Source organism: Suricata suricatta, chromosome 11 (assembly GCF_006229205.1).
Source record: "Suricata suricatta isolate VVHF042 chromosome 11, meerkat_22Aug2017_6uvM2_HiC, whole genome shotgun sequence".
NCBI lineage: Eukaryota > Metazoa > Chordata > Mammalia > Carnivora > Herpestidae > Suricata > Suricata suricatta.
Genome location: NC_043710.1, coordinates 77,990,583 through 78,002,877, shown reverse-complemented (window position 1 = coordinate 78,002,877; position 12,295 = coordinate 77,990,583). Strand labels below are relative to the sequence as shown.

General features: G+C 34.2%; 1 protein-coding gene across 1 annotated transcript in view; it reads right to left on the bottom strand.

The window, feature by feature from the left end:
• CNTN5 (contactin 5) overlaps positions 1-12,295 on the bottom strand; it is a 1,016,132-nt gene that overhangs the window by 483,236 nt on the left and 520,601 nt on the right. The window lies entirely within an intron of this gene.

Sequence of the window (12,295 nt, the reverse complement as noted above, 5' to 3'; positions counted from 1 at the left end):
CTATTTACTTACTCCTAATAATGCTGGACTATAAATAATAAATTATGTAATGCAAATAAATGTATTTTCATAGAATAAATGAGACATGCCCTCAAAAAACGTCAAATAACTGAATAAAAATACCAAAACTGTATACAACTAAATGTTCATCAGCAGGTAAATAACATCAATAAGGAGATCAGAAAAGTTATGCAAATGAGAGGGCAGGAGGGAGGAACACATAAATTTATTAAGTACTTTCTATATGACAGATACTAGACTTTATCATATTTAATTTGTTAATATTCCAAGAAATCTTATGATAAAGGTTTTAAACTAATGAAAATTTCATAGAAAATTAGAAATAAAATTGGACCTCAGATGACAGTTTGGGCTTGAGGAGCTAATTCCACTGGAGAAATGATGAGTAAATGTGCCGAGTGCCGCATTATCTTGTAGTAGTGTAAAAATTCACAGAATTATATGCATACTTAGAATCTTTAGTATCTTGAATTGTGAATTTTAAAAAACAAAACTTTGTCCTTTATATTTATTAATTGTGAATTTATTTTTTTAAATTTCTTGCTTATTTTAATTTGAGAGAGAGAGTGATACACAGAATCCGAAACAGGCTTTGAGCTGTCAGCACAGAGCCTGACATGATGCTTGAACACACATACTGTGAGATCATGACCTGAGCTGAAGTCAGACATTCAGCCGACTGAGCCACCCAGGCGCCCCTATTAATTGTGAATTTGATTACATAGTGACCTGAAATCAAGGTTCTCAACTTTGCACAAATACATTTTAGGATGTTCTTTGTTGTGTGGACCGTCCTGTGTATTGTGAAATGTTTATAATCATCCCTGGTCCCTACCGATTCCAGCAACTCCCCATCACAAAGCATAATAATCAAAAATATCTCCAAAGATTGCTAAATGTCTCCTTGGGTCAAAATTGTCCTAATTTAAAACCACTGCCTTTGAAAAATAAAGAGGGAATGAAGTGCCTGGGTGGTTTAGTCAGTTAAGTTTCCAACTTTGGCTCAGGTCATGATCTCATAGTTCTTGAGTTTGAGCCCTACGTTGGGCTGTGTTGAAGCCTGGAGCCTGCTTCGAATCTGTGTCTCCCTCTGCCCCTCTCTTGCTCCGCTCTCTCTCTCAAAAGTAAATAAACATTAAAAAATTTAAAAAAAGAAAGAAAACTGAAGAAGGAAGATTTCAGAAAAGATGTATTTCTTATGTCTATACTAAACAGTTGGAGGTTTACAATCCTTGTGGATAACAACAAGAAAATATCAGGAAAGAAATACAAGAATTGATGTGATGGAAAATTCAAGTTTTAAATAATTATTAGGGAAAATATATACACCTCTGTATTTATAGTAAATTTGTTTGTTTTCTTTAAATATATATTCATTCTTTTTTTGGCAAAGAAAAACAAAAGTGTTCATGGCAGTCTGAACATTCATCCAATAAAAACTGAGTGCTCACAACAGGCAGACACTGACAAGTATTTTCTTTGGGTCCTAGATAACCCAGCTGAGGTTCTTTTCTTGAAGCTACAAATGATAAAATATTACATAAAAATAACTGAAATGTGTTTCTCTATATGAAATGACATTGCCATCACTTAAAACTTTTACTCAAAAAAATAAACAAGTAAAATAACTACAGAAAATTATTGTCAAAATATTCTATTGTTGGATTATAATATATTTATAAAAATTTACAAAAACACATGAAACCTTGTCAAACTCTCAGTTGCAGTTAAGCTGCATGATAAAGTAATGAAAATATAATCCCTTTCAGTCTCTACACATTATAAATATGATCATTTAAGTCAGCATTATAAATACTTATGGTGCACAAAATTAACATTTCAAGAGGGGCACTCTTGATTTAGCTCAGGTCATGGTCTCACAGTTGATGAGTTCAAGCCCCACTAGGGCTCTGTGGAGCTTACTTGGGGTTCTCTCTTTTCCTCTTTCTCTCTGCCCTGCTCATGTTCTCTCTCTCAAAGAAACAAACTTTTTAAAAAATAACATTTAATAAATATATTTTATATTTTTATATATTCCAAAATTCTTGAGCTTTTTAGTCAGACCTACTTAGGTTCAAATTCTAGTGCTATCATTTTCTAGCCTTGAGACAGCTACTTTTGTCCTTTGTTACTCCACTTATATATGGTGGATGATAATGTCTCCTGATCATAGTAGTTTGAGGATTGACTGACATCAGCATTTGTAAATACTTAGTGTATCATCACAAGTACTCAAAAAAGTATAATTCATAATAACAACAATTAATGTTTACTTGTGGTATAATTATTAAATGCCAGATATTATAGTGAAGAATTTACATGTAATATATCATGAAACACAATAACCATATGACTAAAATTAATTCTCCTTTCTTCTGGATTACAAAACTGAGGCTGAAATTAATGAACGAAATGTATATAGCAAATATATGGCAGATGTGGGATACAAATCGAGGGCTGTTGGAATCTAGAATCTGATTACCACTACTCCTATCTTATTATAACATTTATAACTCACTTTAATATATACTATTATTATTTAATTCTCTGAGCTGAGCATTATAATTATTTATAATTCAAAGATTAAAAACTCTGAGGTTCTGAGAGGTAACTTCTGCAAAATTACTGACATAGTAAACAGCTGATTTTAACTAAGGAACTGTGGCTCTAAATTTTATATTCTGAAAATTGTCAGAACAGGACAAGAGAAATAAAGGTTGGCAGGTTGGGGAAAGCAGAGGGGTAAGATTTGCTAAATTACACATTGAAAAAATAAGAAACAGGTCTGAACAACATACATTCTGTTGTGACTGCTCATCTTCTGCTAGATATTTTTTGTTGTTTATTGTCACTTCCAGAAGCATCTTAGCAAGCAATTGTCCACCCTCTTCTTTCTATCTCTTATATTTTTCTTAGAAATAAAGTTGATCAAAAGGGGATAAAGAACATGTGTCTATACAGAGACACAGTCCCTAGCAATAGGTAATTAATGATGCTTCTATCTCTAAAGAGATTTATTTCTAAGATCCATACCGAGAATGTATTATTATAGGTAAATTCAGATTGTTTAACTTATTCTCCTACAGTAGTACATTACATCTATTGGTGAAGGCAATTAATTGCTTTAAAAATGTCTTTACATTTTGCAGCTTTTAGCTTGATAGAATCTGTAACTTATGGAGTTGAATTTCAAAATATGTATGACAATCATCACAAAGTGAATTCAGAAATTCATTCTGAATTTGAAGAATTTTTCTGAATATGTCTTTCTACTAATGATTTTGCATAACTGTTAGGTTCAAGAAATTCTATTTCAGGAAGATTTCTTCTTTATCTGCCCAATCCTTCTCACCAATTAGGCATATGTTTTGTTTTTTAAGTATTTTTGTCCCCTCTGTAACAACTTTTATATTTTTATTCTTTTTTAATTTAACTTTTTCAAATATGATAGGTACAGCCTTATCTTTTCAGTTGCTTCCATATTATCACTAAGGTTTTTAATTCTGTACTGGTTTTATTTCTCCTTCCATTTGTTTCCTGAGCTCTAAAATTTACTTTTTAACATATTCTATCATCATATTTAGTTTGATTTCACATATTTGTTCTCTAAATTGGTTTTAGCATTGTGATTGTCAGTCACTCTCTCTGGGGGAAGATAATGGCCCCTGAAGATACTTGTTCAAGGTTACAGGTAGGGCTCACATTTGATGAACTGAAATATCATTTGACCAGTTGCCAACAAGAAACTGAGGCTTAGTAACAACCATATGAGTCAACTTTTAAGTAGATATTCCATGAGTCAAGCATTCAAATGAGAATGCAGCCACAATAACGTCTTGATCAAAATCTCAAGAGGGACCTTTAGTCAAAACTACCCAGTTAAGCGATTTCCAGATTCCAGACCCACAATTTCTGTGAGAAAATGAAAGGGTCTTTTAAGGTGCTAAGTTTTGAAATATATTTTACACATGCATACATAATTAATAAACTATTTTTTCTCTTTCTCTATTACTTATGAGAAAATGTATTTAAGAAAAATAATAACTATGAGAACTGCAAACTCTCTAGGAAAAATAATAGATAAAAAGTGTAATTTACAAATAATGGTATTTCTGAAAATAAAAATTCTCAATTTAGGGCCTCCTGGGATGCTCAGTCAGCTGAACGCCCAGCTGACTCCTGAGTTTGACTAGGTCATGATCCTAAAGTCATGAGATCAAGTCCTGGATTGGGGGCTGACAACACAGAGCCTGCTTGGATTCTTTCTCTTTCTCTCTCCCTCTGCCCACCCCAACTTGTATTCTCTCTTGCTCTCTCTAAAATATTTTTAAATGCTTAATTTAAGTTTCATTGGAATGCTGTCCTAGAGCCATACACTTAGAGAATAAGAATAATTTTCCATTCATTTCAAGCATTTTTTCTAAGCATCTCTAGAATATTTATCCAGTCTTAGCTTGGTCACTTGCAGTAATACATGAAGTCTTCACAAATTACTGTTTTATTGTTGGAGTTATCTTAAAATAAAGTCATGTTAAAATAAAAAGAAAGCTTGTGTCCCAGATGAGGACTGATTTTTACTCATCTCTGCTCTAGAATACATCTAGTTTACTCAAGGTTTCCTCTAATTGAATTGATTAGTACTTTAATAATACCTTTCTTAATTTACAGAAATTTCCATTGAGATTAGAATATGAAGGTTTCATTAAGGATATCTCCGTTCTGCTGATAGAATAGTATGTATAATAAGAATCTAATTTAACCAAAAGGATTTTTTTAAATTTTCCAACTTTAATTTATTAAATTTATTTTTGTTTATTAAAACAAAGCTGTTTTCTATATAACCAAAGAACTGGTCTTGAGTTATTTTAACTGCAATTAATTAATAAATGAAGAAGTGTACATTAACAGCTGTTTTGTTTGTTTGTTTAAATATTTTTAATGTTTATTTAATTTTGAGAGCGAGTGACAGAGCAAAGGTTGGGGAGGAGCAGAGAGAGAGGCGACACAGAATCTGAAACAGGCTCCAGGCTCTAAGCTGTCTGCACAGAGCCCGATGCGGGGCTTGAACCCACAAATGTGAGATCATGACCTGAGCCGAAGTTGGATGTTTAACCAACTAAGCCACCCAGGTGCCCCTAGAATTCCAGCATTTTGATTGTGAAAGCTGAGAAGGGAGGAATACAGTGCTTCACCAGTGGAATGTCTTTTAGCAGCTTTTTTATACTTCAGCTTCAGTGAAACTTTTTTGCAATTATTAGTACAAAGTTATATTTCATAAGGTTTTGCTTATTCATATGTGGAAGGAACCACCTAATTGCTCACTAATCCCATTCCCTCTTCCTGGGAACACTGGAAAATCCTTTAGTCTTTCTTATGATTGGATTGGGGCCATTCATTTCCCTCTGTACTAAAAAAATGTATGTGAAATCCAGTCCTAGTCACAGAAAGCCATGCACAATTCTCCATCTCCTTTTTTAAATCAAAATAATTTTCAAGCTTTTAAAGAGGAGATAGCTTGATTAGGAAGCCATGTTCACTGAACTACATATAATCATTAGATAATAGGGCTCTGCTTGTATTCTTCCTCCCTAGCTCAAGCCTCTTGATAGTTAAATTATATTCCCAGACCTAGGGTCTAACACAGGAGCTATTCAACCACTCAAGCTTAAATGTAACTTTATCAGTTATAGTGTTCCAATTTTTATAACTGCTTTCTAATGAATCCTTGAGCTCTGGTCCTTTTTCATACACCCAAATTCTGATAATAGATTTACATCCTGTGTCTTTACTTCTAAATCCTATTTTGTTAATCCTTCTAGAAAGTCCAGTGCTATTATGTAGTAGACATTTTAGTTTTATGGATGTTGTGTTTCATATTTTGTGTTTTTACATGAGGTTGACTTATACTACATTGTCAAATGATCAAGAGTCTGACTCCATTTTTCTATCTTTGATCACTAAGTGCTTTCAAGCCGCATCAGTAATTTTCTCCTTCTTCCTCATCTCAGAAAACTTTGATAAGCCAGGCTAAGTATCTGAAAAGCATCCCTTCCTTGACTTAAGTGGGAAAGTTTACTCTACAAACCATGACCCACACTGGAACTCTCACCAGGCCACACTCCCCAGCCGCAAAAAACCCCAACTGACCCATTTGTTCCTTTGCTCAAACCATTTTCCCACCAGTCTATTCTGTTCTTATGAGCAAGCCTCAGGACACGAATAATAAATCTTTTCATGCACTTTTTGCATATGTGTAGCATCATCAGTGATTGAACCAATTTTGGGTTGCGGGGTTATTGATCTTACTCTCTGCAAGGAAATCACATAGCAAGTTAAAGCTCAGCCATCTGAGTGGAGGACAGAATTTTCTCTAATGGAAACATATATTCCTCCAAAAGGATTTACACCCATGAAAGCAATAAATCTTCAAACATTTAACTAAAATATAGAAGGTAGAAATGTGAGAAAGGTAACTCTTTATTTTCCTTAGACAGCTTTTTCTTAGCTTTATGTCAGGAAAACAAGATACGCTGTTGTTTGGTCACAATGGCCCCAACCATGGAGATAAGCCAGGTCTTGGTTTGGAGGCAATCACATAGCATAGCATAAATTGGAGATGTTTAAATTATACTTGTAAATCATGAAATCATATAAATAAATATAAATAAAAATATATATGTATTTTTCTTTTTCTCCCTTTCTCTTTTGTAATCTATGAGCCTTAGTGACAATCCCATCCACCCACGTCTAAGCAAGCCCCCAAAACAACATAGAATTGAGGGAAATGTAATTCACTTCCACGTTTAGGCAAGTGTCTCTCAAATTATTTTAATAATAAATATTTTATTGTTCACCTTTTATAATTCTTAAATTAATGGATATCCATGTATATATATATATATATACATACATACATACATATATATCTTTCTAATTAATGAAAGGACAAAGCAAAGGAAAGTAATTTGACATGAAATAGTATTAATTGATATGTAAAATTTCAGGAACAATTATAATAAAAGATATAAGAAACTAACCAAAAGTTTGGTTCTATTCATAAAACCCCAAGAATTAACAGCTACAATTACAAACTGTGGTATTGGTGGCTCAAATATTCTGAGTTGCATTATCATTAGGTGGTATGATTTTTGAAATGGTCAACAACTCTTGGCAAAACTCTTAACAAAATTAAATGTAATCGTTTTGCATTGACATACCCATTATATTTCAAAAATATTTTGTATGTGATATAGAGTAAGAGTCTTATCACAGGAAATTCTAAGAATTTTAATCATTTCTCACGTGAATGCCTGAAAAGACATTTAAGAATGTGTATTATAATTATAGGTTATTTAACATTCTTGGTCTCCACTCTCTAACTTGAAATGATGTCACTGAATTACTGACAACCCAAACTACTCCACTTCTTCCTACATTTGAGAAGTAGTCACCTCTTCTTAGAATTATTAGTCTGGAGATAATAAACAAGAAACCATGGATGCCGAAAGTTAGTTTGGTTTTGGCAGTAATCTTCCATGAGAGATGTTTAAATAGGAAGATAAAGCTCTACTGTGAAATGATGAGTCTGTTGCCCATTTGCCTTCCTCCCAGTGGAGCTTCTTAAAGCACTGGCATGTTATTTTGCTTATGGAGACAATGGTGTCCATGTAGAGTCCTGTCCTAGGATCAAGATGGTATCCGGTCCTAACTCCTTGCGGAATTCCTGTCACTTATCAATAGGCCACTCAAATACTAACTTTCTTCCTGCCAAGACGCTTTAACTGTCACTTAATCTGAAACTTCTACAGCTAGTTTCCCTGGAGAAGCCATGCTTCTTAGTGTTGGGTCATTATGTTTTTCCAGTGGTTTCCTGGATTATGACCAGACACTTATGTCTCCTTAGATTCTAAACTTCCCTTTTATATTGTAATCTTCTTTTAAACAATTGCTCTGTGTCCATTTTTTTTTTCAAAAATTAGGTCCAATGCCAGATGCTAATCCTTTATCCTTGCTGGATAGCTCTAATTTATGGTCTTGTATAGTTTATTCATGTAATAGGATCTAAGTATATCAATAATATAATCTAGAAGAAATATCAGCTTACTATGTCAAACACAATTAAAAAAAAATGCACTTTTAATATCATATGCCTTATATTACATTCCCCAGAAATTTTTATTTGTTTTATTAGTAATTACACTTTATCATGACATTCATAGTTACAATATGAGAAAACATTTTCACACCATGTGAAAATCTAAAATGATTTTTTAAATTTTTTAATGTTTTATTTATTTTTGAGAGAGAGAGACAATATGAGCAAAGGAGAGTCAGAGAGAGAGGGAGACACAGAATCTGAAGACAGGCTCCAGGCTCTGAGCTAGCTGTCAGCACAGAGCCGCACGCGGAGCTCGAACCCACAAACTGTGAGATCATGACCTGAGCTGAAGCAGGACACTCAACAGACTGTAGCCACCAGGGCACCCCTAAAACGAATTCTTAAAGAAAATCTCCAAAACTTTCTTTAAATTTCTTTTCAACTTAAAATTAGTTCTTTATAAAAGTTAAACAAGTGTAAACTGCCATTATAAAATTTTCAAGGATTCCTAAGAATTGATGAGCATTATTTATTAAAAACCATTGTGATGAATCTTTCATGGTAAGTGGCATTATGCTGTGCACATAATATAAATTGAGAGTCTAATAGACTTTTTGTCATTTTCTAATGTAGCTATAAGGGGAAGTTCAGATGATTCAAAGATTCTATCACTTATGAGAATGTTCAAAGTGTACTGATCCCATACAACCTTTAGAAGATGCCAAACCACTAGGCCACCATGTCAACAGTGGGAGGACATTGCTTTTGCCTCCTCTTCAACTGTAATCCAGAACATAAAACTTAGATAAACAAATTCAGTCAAATGTTCTATCATGGTGTATAAATTCATCCTAAATTCATATTTTAGTTTCCTCAAGTAGATACCTATTTATTCAACAATATTTGGTAAGCTTCTAGTAAGCTGGCACTGCTCTAAGTGCTGAGAACAGATAAATAATAGTATATAAGATGTTTTTTGCACAAATGACATATAGTTAAATTGGAGAGAATAGTATACTAATGTAAAACAATAACAATAGCTCTATAATTAGCAATAAAATAAAGAATAGTGTCACAAAGTTTCAATAAATGGTCATAAAATTCTAAGGTTTTTATTAGGATATATTTGTCTGTTTTTAAACTGAGATAAACTGGAGTGACTTGATTTTACATAGGACTATATCACCCAAGTGAAATACCTTTTCCCCTCCCAAAGGGAATTCTTATTCTCATAAAAGATCATTTAAATATTGTATCTGGACCTCCAAAACAATTTATCAGCAAGTGTTGTTTTGAAGAAACAACAGAAAATTGTGAACACAGAGATTGCTTTGTGTTATGATGCCATTGCCCATGTGCCAAGCCAAATCTGGAAATAATCCATGTTAACAATGTCAGCCCAAGGTACTGAGGATATGTGGACACAAATTTGGTAAGGTGTGGTAATCTTCCACATTTCAGAAACTAGTGGTAGAAACTCCAAAGGCCGGGAAGACTCAGAGGGTTATGTAAGTTACAAGTTCTATTTATCATTGAGGAAATATATAAAATGCAAAATTATATGCTTAATCATAGAAAAAATATAATCTGCTTCAATTGATGGTAACTTTCCATATGATATTCCATTTATAGTCTCTGAAGTTCAGGAATGGATTTCCCTAGTAAAAATCTGAACTTTCTTGTCAGCATTACTTCTAATACAGATCTGCTTCTGTTCAAGGAAGATAAAATATTTATTTACATATTTATTTAATTTTTATTTATTTTTGAGAGAAAAAAAGAGAGAACACAAGCCAAAGCAGAGCAGAGAGAGAGGGAGACTGAGGATCAGAAGCAGGCTCTGCTGTCAGCACAGAGCCTAATGTGGGGCTTAACTCACAAACCCCGAGATCATGACCTGAGCTGAAGTCAGTCGCTTAACTGATTGAGACACCCTTGACACACCGATTTTAAACTAATCATCTTGGGGCTCCTGGGTGGCTCACTTGATTGGGCTACTGACTTGGCTCAGGTCATGATCTCTCTTGTGAGTTCAAGCCCCAAGTCAGGCTCTGTGCTGATAGCCCAGAGCCTGGAGCCTGCTTCAAATTCTGTGCCTCCTTCTCTCTCTGCCTTTCTCCTGCTCACACTCTGTCTTTCTGTCTCTCAAAAACGCTAAAACAGAACAAACACACAAACAAAAAACTAACCATCTTGTCACAAATAAAAGCATGAGAGGTGCCTGCGTGGCTCAGTCGGTTGGGGGGCTTACTTCTGCTCAGGTCACAATCTCACCATTGGTGAGTTCGACCCCTGCATCAGGCTCTGCTGCATCAGGCTCTGTGCTGACAGCTCAGTGTGGAGCCTGCATTGGATTCTCTCTCTCTCTCTCTCTCTCTCTCTCTCTCTCTCTCTCTCTCTCTGCCCCTGCTTGCACTCTGTCTCTGTCTCTCAAAAATAAACATTAAAAAACAAAACTAAACTAAAAGAATTAAATGCTCTCTACACTTGTTTGCTGTTACTAACACTACCACTAAAACACAAAGAAATGAAGTCATAGACCATTTATAAAGGGAGAAACAGATGTAGCATTAGCAATAGTTAATAATCTTTGTCCATATCACAAAATCCAAAATCAGTGCATATTCTGCAGGTGTTTAAGGTTCTGACTCATAAGGACTTCTAATTAACCTATATTACCATGAGGATGTCCAATTTAAATGTTAGTCAATTTTTAAAATCAATTAAATGACACTAATATTCAAACAACTACTTTAGAGGAATTTTTAACAACGCCGTGTCTTTTAAAACTAGATAATGCCAGGAGCGCCTGGTTGGCTCAGTTGGTTAAGCATCAGACTTCAGGCTCAGGTCATAATCTTGCAGTTTGTAGGTCTGAGCCCTGCATTGGACTCTGTGCTGACAGCTCAGAGCCTGGAGCCTCCTTCAGATTCTGTGTATCCCTCTCTCACTGTTCCTTCTCTGCTCATGCTCTGTCTCTCTGGGTCTCAAAAATAAATAAATGTTAAAAAATTAACAAAAAAACTAGATAATGCCTTTTGTTGGGTGGAACATTTGCATTGATAAAATTTGAAGTGATTATAATGATTACCCAGAATAATAATATCAAATTGAAAATAAAATAGTTTCTGAGGACTTCTCTGCTTGACTCGAATGACCAATATTCTCTCTTCCAGGTATTGTCCCATTTTTCTTTTTTGTTCCATGATTTTAGCTCAAAGATTTTTATTCATTTATTATCTCTACCTCCTGAACTTAATCAAGTTTAGTGACTATTATGCTTTTCTTGAAGTCTTTTTCTTGCCTTCTTTTGCTCTGGCTTTCTCCTGTTGTTGCAAGTTGACTATCATGTTGTGAGCTACCCTATAGAGAGTTTCACTGAGAATGAATTCTGACCAACAATCCATGAAGAATTAAAGCACTCAGTCCAACAATTCTCAGGTGCTGAATCCTACCAACAACATATGAGTTAGTTTACAAGTGGATGCATACCCATTTGAGTGTTGGCATGAGTTTGTTAAAGACACAGGATCCCGTTGAGCCACATCAGTGAGTTCCTAATTTACAGAGACTATGAGATAATGAACCATAACATTTATTCATTCTATTGGTATCCTCATCATACTTCTACATTTTCCACTGAGGATTAATCTTATAATATCATAATTTTAGGGTTGTCTTCCTAACATTCATCTATTTTAATTTTCTATGCTTTCTTGTGGTCATCTCAACAGCTTAGCAGTTTAGTATTTTTCTCTAAGCAGCTAATCCCCATAGTCCATCAAACTTTGTTTATCCAGATCCTGATTATGCATCCTCTTTGGAATGGAAGTTAAATAGAAGCCAGAGTCTTTGTAATGTAATGTTGGAAGTCATATTCCATTACGTTTTCCATAATCTATTCTGCAATAACAGGTTACTAACTTTGGCCCACCATTGAAGAGAAGAATTACACTGTAAATATCAGGAAATAGGAATCATTGTGAGCTGGTTTTGATTTTACCTACCAGAAGCTTAATTATATTAGTTTCAGATTTGTTTATTTTAAGAAATAAAGTATCACACACTTGAGGTCATCTACCTTCCCAATTCTGGTATCATTTCTCTGCTCTTATTCTCCCTTTATCCTTAGAGGTAAGAGGCCTAGTCAACTTGATACCTCAAGTTCATGTTTTT